The following is a 7,527-nucleotide window of genomic DNA, read 5'->3' on the forward strand; positions in this document are numbered from 1 at the left end:
AATTACTTGAAGGGAATGTAAACATCAGTAGCATATGAAATGTTTATTACAAAACACAGTGAAGGACAATTTGCTTTATTCATTTCCACAATTACAGATAAAACCAGCAGCTGATCAGAGCAAGTTCCGAGAAAATTCTGTAGCCACACCTCAGCCCCTACAGTTGCGACAAAAAAAAAAAAAAAAAAAAATTAAAAACTAATTTTTATTATTAAATAAATTGAGGCGTCCAGAAGTTTCTTAAATAAGAATATTTTGCCCTGGATTACCGGCTACTAAATTATTTTTGTCCGTTGACCTCGTTGCTCGCTTGCGCATTTCTGGTTCTCTTGTGCTGCTGCTAATCCATTTCTGGTTCTCGTGCCAATGGTAATCCAGTGTTCTCTGTAAAATGTTAAAAATTTGGTTGATAGTAACTGTTTGTACTTATTGTTATGCAGTTATGCAGCAAAACTGAAATAATTTATAAAAAATTATCAATAAAAAATTATCCTTACCCTATTTACGGATTTCATTTTATTTTTTAAACGATAAAAAAGTGAAATTAGACAAAATAAAATGAAATTAGATTGACATTGCTTTAAAATGCAGAAACTGATTCTGTAAAATAAACTAAACTATAAAAATGCAGAGACTGTATTAATGTAAAATAAACTAAACGCACCCATAATTGCATTTAATGAGGATAAACCACCTGGTGTATTAAACTAAACACACGGGGATTAATGAGACCCTCTTCTCTCGTGTATTCAGTATTGAAATATTGTACCGAAATCCACGAAGAGGCTCTAGAGGAGTGACCACTATCTTCATCAGTAGAGGGAATGAAGGACGGCGTTTCTCCTCTTCCTTTTCAGGCCTAACAGTGGATTTAGAAACAGTAGACCAATATTGAATGCACAAAGAAAGCACGTCCTATTTTAAATCCCCTTTTGTTGCGATTTTATAATAAATGACATTCTTCAGGTGAGAAACTATAACAGTGCTGCTATGAAGAGATGTTTCCAACTAAATCACTTCGGAAGAAAAGCATTAAAATCGAGAGCTGACTAACTGTTGCCAATTATCAATCATATCAAAACATATTTGGTTACACAAACGTAACTGCAAGTTAAAACACCAAGAGCTGCTCAAATTTACAACCAAATAACACAAAACCAGTGCATAAACGAGACTTGTCCACACGCCCCCTAACTCCCCATACAATAACCCTCTAACTCCCCATACAATAATATCTAATCAGAGCTTCAAAACAGGTTTACAGAAAGCTTTCAACAAATTTCTCCAGCTCATGCCAGACACTGCTTCTTGATGAAAGTAGGCTTTGAATAATAAAACAAAACTTTCTTCCTTTGTAGTGCAACGAAAATACAGCGGAATACTAAAAACTACCATTTCTTGAAAGGTGATCCCTTTTCCCACTGACCCTAAACCAACGATCTCCCTGAGACCCTTCCTATTCATGGAATCAAATACATGCAGTCTATCTTCAAAATGACAGAGAAAAAAATACTAGTTATTTCCCGACTCCATTTGGGGCTCCTCTAAAATTGTTGTTCTTAAGGGAGAAGTGAACATGACAGAAACGCTAACCAAGTCTGAAAGCTTCGTGATACGTGTCTAAAGGAATTTTCTTAGTCTTGAGACTGATGTGTTATATCTAGGTAGGCACCAAGCTAATTATTGGAAGATAATGTCTGCTGAACACTCAAGGTGAATAAAAACAACAGTCTACCTAAGACACTCAAAAACTTGTGACAAATGAAAACATCATGGTTGCTAGGTAGTGAACCAGATAAAATATTACAAGAGAGAGAGAGAGAGAGAGAGAGAGAGAGAGAAAGGGGGCGAACGGGTATGGTGTTGCTGCAGCTACGAACAATCAAACCGGAAGTTGTCGAATGGCGAAGATGAACGGAAGTCTCACATTAAATACATTACATTCTAAATTAGAACTTTATTATATTAATAATGTAAGGGCCTGGGGGAGAGATGTTGTTTGTTTATCTTGTCCATCCCCAAATAAAACAGGAAACGGTGAGGGAACCCAAACACAAGTAATAACGGCAGACATTTCTTTTAGCCTCCTAGGAAGAGCTTTATATAAAATACGTATGCGTAAATTGCGGGATTAAAAATTGTAATTATTTTCAATACTAGTATTACTTTGGGATACTGTGCACCCACAGTGATAAAGGCTCGCGAAACGTATTCTAATCTAATTGAAAAGCTCTGAATTTGATATACTGTAACACCAAGATCTAGGGAACAACCTCTTGACCTTGGTGTATACGGAAAAGATCCTGACTACTATACCACCTAATTCGAATTTTTACCTTTCATTTTTCCAAGTTGCCTCATTTGATCTAGTTTTATTGGCAAATTCGGTATTTTTCTTTTTTATTTACATACAAAATTTATGTAAACATGTACTGTACATTTACCATACAATATGAAGACACTTTGCGTATTCATATCCTTTACGATAGTCACCGTTTTCTTTCCTCGGAAGAAATATTAATGGGTGACTTCGCTATCGATTTTACTCGAATGATGTGATCAGAAATTTGGAAAATAGTAAAATAGAAAAGGTTTATTCCATTCAATTCCATAAACACTAAAGCTAGAAACAAGATTTTGTTGGGTTGGATTTAAAGTACATATAAATGTCACTCAATTTTTCGAAACTGGAAGCGTTCAAAGGTAAGAAGTTGTATAGGGGAGAGAGCAAGGAAGTTGCTCTAAGCGAACGAGGGTCAGTGGGATTTTGTTTTAACACTTGAAAAAGCCCACCATATTTTCAAAGTCTAAAGTTATGCACGAACGCGTTAAAATTATGCTTTCCACGGGGAGAGAGAGAGAGAGAGAGAGAGAGAGAGAGAGAGAGAGAGAGAGAGAGAGAGAGAGAGAGAGAGAGAGAGAGAGCGCATTAAAAAAAACACTGATAAAAATCGTACCTAAAGTGCATGAAAGAAGCGCCTATCAGTAGACTAAGTATCTAGGACGAATCTTTTAGGGAACGAAGTTGCCTCACAACAGAATTAGCAATGCTGTGTTACTAGATTAATGTTTGCGCTCATGTGCATCTTTCCAAACTACCTATTTGACCGGGTGGGTGTGTGAGAATCAGTTTGAACTAGCTTTCTGGTCTGTAGTCCACATGGGTTTTAGTTAGGCTGTGATAACTTTGCAAGTATTAGACACAGCAGTATTACCAAGGACGAGGCTTGTCTACGGGGCTCTATAATTATCACATGTAATCAACTTTTAAGTATGAATCTGTGCGATAAAAAAGGGAAGTTACTGATACAGTTTTCTGACAACCATCATCGAGTCGACTTATTTATAAATTCCCCATAACTCAAGCTATAACAGGTTAACATTAAAATCTGTACTTTTGCGTAAGTCTGCGTATTGTTCAACTACGTACAGTATATGTGTAGCCTATATGCATCTATGTACCTAATGTGTTATGAATAAATCTATGTCTGACCTGTACGCGTATGATCATGTTTTCTAGCACTTAACCCCAGGGATAGCTTCAGAAATAACCAACCGCTACCATCCAAGATATGGAAAGTCGTTACGACCAGTTAACCTAGATGGGTGAAAATGTATCTAACTTGACCCTGCTTGGATAATTTTGGCAGTAGTTAGTTAAAATATATCTCTGAACGCTTATTTCTTCCTCGCAGTACATGATAGGGCGTTAACTGCCATCATTTGGAAGGCCAATAATTATGACTACAAACAATGTCTGATAAGAAAGACAACTAACAACAATCAGTTTTCCAAGTGTCAACAAGCAGAAGCATGGTAATCGATCCTATACATTGCATCAAACGAGCCAAGTTGTAGTTAGGAAAAATGTTTTCTTTGCTTGACAAGAGATAGTTTATAAACGGCAGGATTGTATTAAACTTATCTCTGACAGAAGACATTAAAAGTATAGCTTGAAAACCAGAATAAAGTTTCAGCCAATTATGTGTGTGTGTGTGTGTGTGTGTGTGTGTGTGTGAGAGAGAGAGAGAGAGAGGGGGGGGGTACTAGCTCATACCCGTGTTTATCACAAAAGTGCACTAATCACGATGAAAATTGTTCAAAAGGAGGAAACCCAGATTATTTCCTCAAATACCAAGCTAAGGAAAGAAGTGATGGACGTACTGCAGCTTTGAACTGTATGAAATTTACAGAAAGTAAAAGACATAAGGCAAAAGATTCACGGGAGTTACATTTGGCTAAAATAAATTATATTAAAGAAAACCTAATGGGACAGGCAACTAGATACCCTTACCCAGCCCAGGCCGGAAACAAATCATTAGGTATATAAAAAATGAATCTTAATATTGTATTTTTTTATATATTTTTGCATTCTTCTTATATTTCTACAACGTCGAGTTGTTTTTTTTAAGTGCCTGGAAAAGAGACCAACTTTTCGGAGACCCGACAAAGGTTCCAGTTATAGTACTAGTTTCCTGGCCAGAAGACCCTAGAGACTTATAGATAGACAGACAGAATAGCATTTGGGCCAAATTAAGCGCTGCGACCTATGAGGTCATTCAGCGCTGAAACCAAAATTGACAGTAAAAAAGTACTGAAAGTTGTAACAGGAGGAAAACATCGCAGTTGCACTATGAATCAATTATTAGAAGGTGGAAAGGAAGGTGGAATAAAGAGAATATGGACAGTGGTACAGTAAAGGGAATGAAAGGGAGTTGCAGTGAGGGGCCGAGGGGACGCTGCAAGAACCTTAAGTAGTGCCTACAGTGCACTGCATGAGACGCACTGACGGCACTACCCCCCTGCGTGGCTAGAGACAAAGTAATAGTTTTCTGATCAAAGACCCTAGAGAGGTGAATAGGGCCAGTTGGAATTAGAAATGTCCTATTGAAGAAGATGCTTTGGTAAATCTTGTTAGAAGCTTGCTACTACCCTTTGTGGGGGTGTGGTAAATATATCCCTATATTTGATAGCCACAAATGCTAACTTTTGGGTGATGGGCTAAACTTATCCATACCAAATGCTGGAGGCATCTGCATGGTCGGACGGTCTCATTTGATAAAACAGATTGTCATATGAAGTATTTAGTCATTATTCAAGTCTGGATCTCCTATCTGTAACGAATTGTATCGATGTTTATTTCTGACCCAAGTCCTTCCTTGTTTACTATCATGAAAGCGTCAAACTCTGACCTAGTTCAGTGAGTGTTGCTGTTTGTGTATCGTTCACTTATTTATTACTAGAGATACCATTAATCAACTATGCATTCAACTTGTAACTTTTCCTCTCATTCTGACCGTAATACTTAGCTACTAACGCTAGAAAAAAACTTAATTTATTTAGTTGGTACTAAAACTCGTCTCAAACTATTAAAGCGAATGAAATCATGAAAGCTTTGTTGATCATCTGGTACCTTTTCGTCATAGTAGACATGCAACCCCGAAGCTAAACATTTTAAGCATATCCAGCACTTGGACAGAAAACATCAAGCAGTGAAAGTCAGAACCATTCAAACATTACTCACGAGCCAGTTTAGATGGCTTCTAGAAAATCCTTGATCGGTTTTATTATTATTATTATTATTATTATTATTATTATTATTAATGAGCCGAGCTGTTTAAGCATAGTGAACTTTAAAGTAGCCATAAACAACTACTGTATGTGCAAAGGCAAATACAACAATTTTTCACAAAGTATAAAACCGAAAGACCTGAATTTTTCCTCTAACACTCAACTACAGAAAGATCGTTACTCAAACGAGGTCAGGCCTAGTAAAACTGGCAGAAAGCTTTTGACTCCCTTGTTAATGTGCTTCGAACGATGGAACTTATCTGGCCCACTACAACAATACAGTCAGACAGATCAAAACTCCAGCTAGCTCGGGGATAACTGATGTATGGATCTGGGTGTTTAGTGAAGAGCACAAATGTGTAGTTGGGGCTTAAGTTTCTCGGTGGTGTTACAGAAAGCTACTGACAAATAAAGCCAACTCGGATCCCAGATAACCTTAAAATTTGAAACTGTGAAGGCATTCGCGATAAAATTGTTTAGCTACAGAGCATTAAAAATGAAATTCCTTCAAATTAAGAGGAAGCATACGTATCGAATATTATGGAAACTTCTGAAGAAACCTACATCAAAATTCTTCATGAACACCCTAAAAGCTAAAACCAAAAATTCCATCATTCCCCCCGCAAAAAAATTCTATTCTCAAAAACTTTAAAACTCAACAATAGCAAAACTAAAGAGATCACCTAAGGCATCTTGCTGCACATGAAAATTTTTTATGAAGACTTTTCCTTTGTATTCCTATATCAAACTTTGGACTCTTACTGTGGCCCTACCCTGTGCCCCTGAGACTGTGGTCTAAACACACTATTCTCCTCTGAGGATGATTGCTTACTAATTAAGTAAACAGATAGACACTTTTCAAGATTTTTCCTAGTGTCTTATGTAAAACTCGTGGACCATTATTATAGCACCAACGGGCATAGTTTGAACAAACTGTATTATATACTAGCTAAGAAAGTTTCAATAAAATTTAGTTACTTCTGGCCCAGTAGTTCTTGAGAAGATTATTTCTATTATTATTATTCTTTATCACCCCTTGGGAGGCGTGGGCCCATAATAAATACTTTTAAGTCATCCTTACCCAAAAACAATCAGGAGGTAAAGTAGCGGCACTTGAGACTTGAAGAAAGACCCAGAAAATCATGGAAAACGACGAAAGTCACGATTACTTAAATTCCTAAAGTATCAATTACTCCAAACATTGTAGAGTCTACCAGTGATTCTTAAACGGGGGAGCGCCCCCTTAAGCTTCCAAGGGGGGCGCAAGCAGGGTTGCCAGATGGTGCCTATTATTTTTTTAAATGTGATAATTACAAAATTGCCAAAAACATTATCACTGCTTCCATACGTTTTCCAATTATTATCTCAAAACATGCCAAAAATTCAAAATTTTCATTTCAAGTCTTATTTATGAACTGAAATATAGTACAGTGCATACTTATAAAAATTTAACAGCAATGAAACAAAATCTATCATTCATCCATATATTCATATAAGCAAATAGGCAAATATATTGTTTCTAGTTTATAGTTGGCAAAAAATTTCAGGGGTGGGGGTGGGGGGCGTGGGATCTATACATTATGCAGAGGGGGGCGCAAGGCAAAAAAGTTTAAGAACCACCGTATAGAGAGTTTTGACCATAAGAGCACCCGCACCTAAGAACCATGACTTATCGATCATCAAACAAAACAATTAACTTCATACATAAAACAATTAACAAACCTTCATATTTTCAACAGACTGACAAATCTAATGGAACTATACCTATGAACATTAGTTTAGAAAAGCCTTATCTAAAACCTTGTTTGTACTAGATGAAAGAAATAGCCCAGCTAACCTCTACCCTTGGACCCAATGAGGTATTTGGTATACTTCAACCCAAAGTCAAACCCTGTCAAATACATCACAAAAATAACTCCAAAAGCACTTTACGAATAAGAATAAATAACCACCACC

At 36.7% G+C, this 7,527-nt stretch overlaps 1 protein-coding gene and 1 long non-coding RNA gene across 2 annotated transcripts in view; both read right to left on the minus strand.

Moving 5' to 3' along the window:
• LOC136843853 (inversin-like) overlaps nucleotides 1-7,527 on the minus strand; it is a 649,403-nt gene that overhangs the window by 579,734 nt on the left and 62,142 nt on the right. The window lies entirely within an intron of this gene.
• Nucleotides 29-7,527, minus strand: part of LOC136844280 (uncharacterized) — an 18,904-nt gene continuing 11,405 nt past the window's right edge. The window contains exon 3 of the long non-coding RNA XR_010854804.1: nucleotides 29-384. This is a non-coding gene — a long non-coding RNA (uncharacterized lncRNA). The remainder of the gene's footprint in view (nucleotides 385-7,527) is intronic.

The sequence above is a fragment of the Macrobrachium rosenbergii genome, chromosome 12, assembly GCF_040412425.1.
Source record: "Macrobrachium rosenbergii isolate ZJJX-2024 chromosome 12, ASM4041242v1, whole genome shotgun sequence".
Lineage (NCBI taxonomy): Eukaryota > Metazoa > Arthropoda > Malacostraca > Decapoda > Palaemonidae > Macrobrachium > Macrobrachium rosenbergii.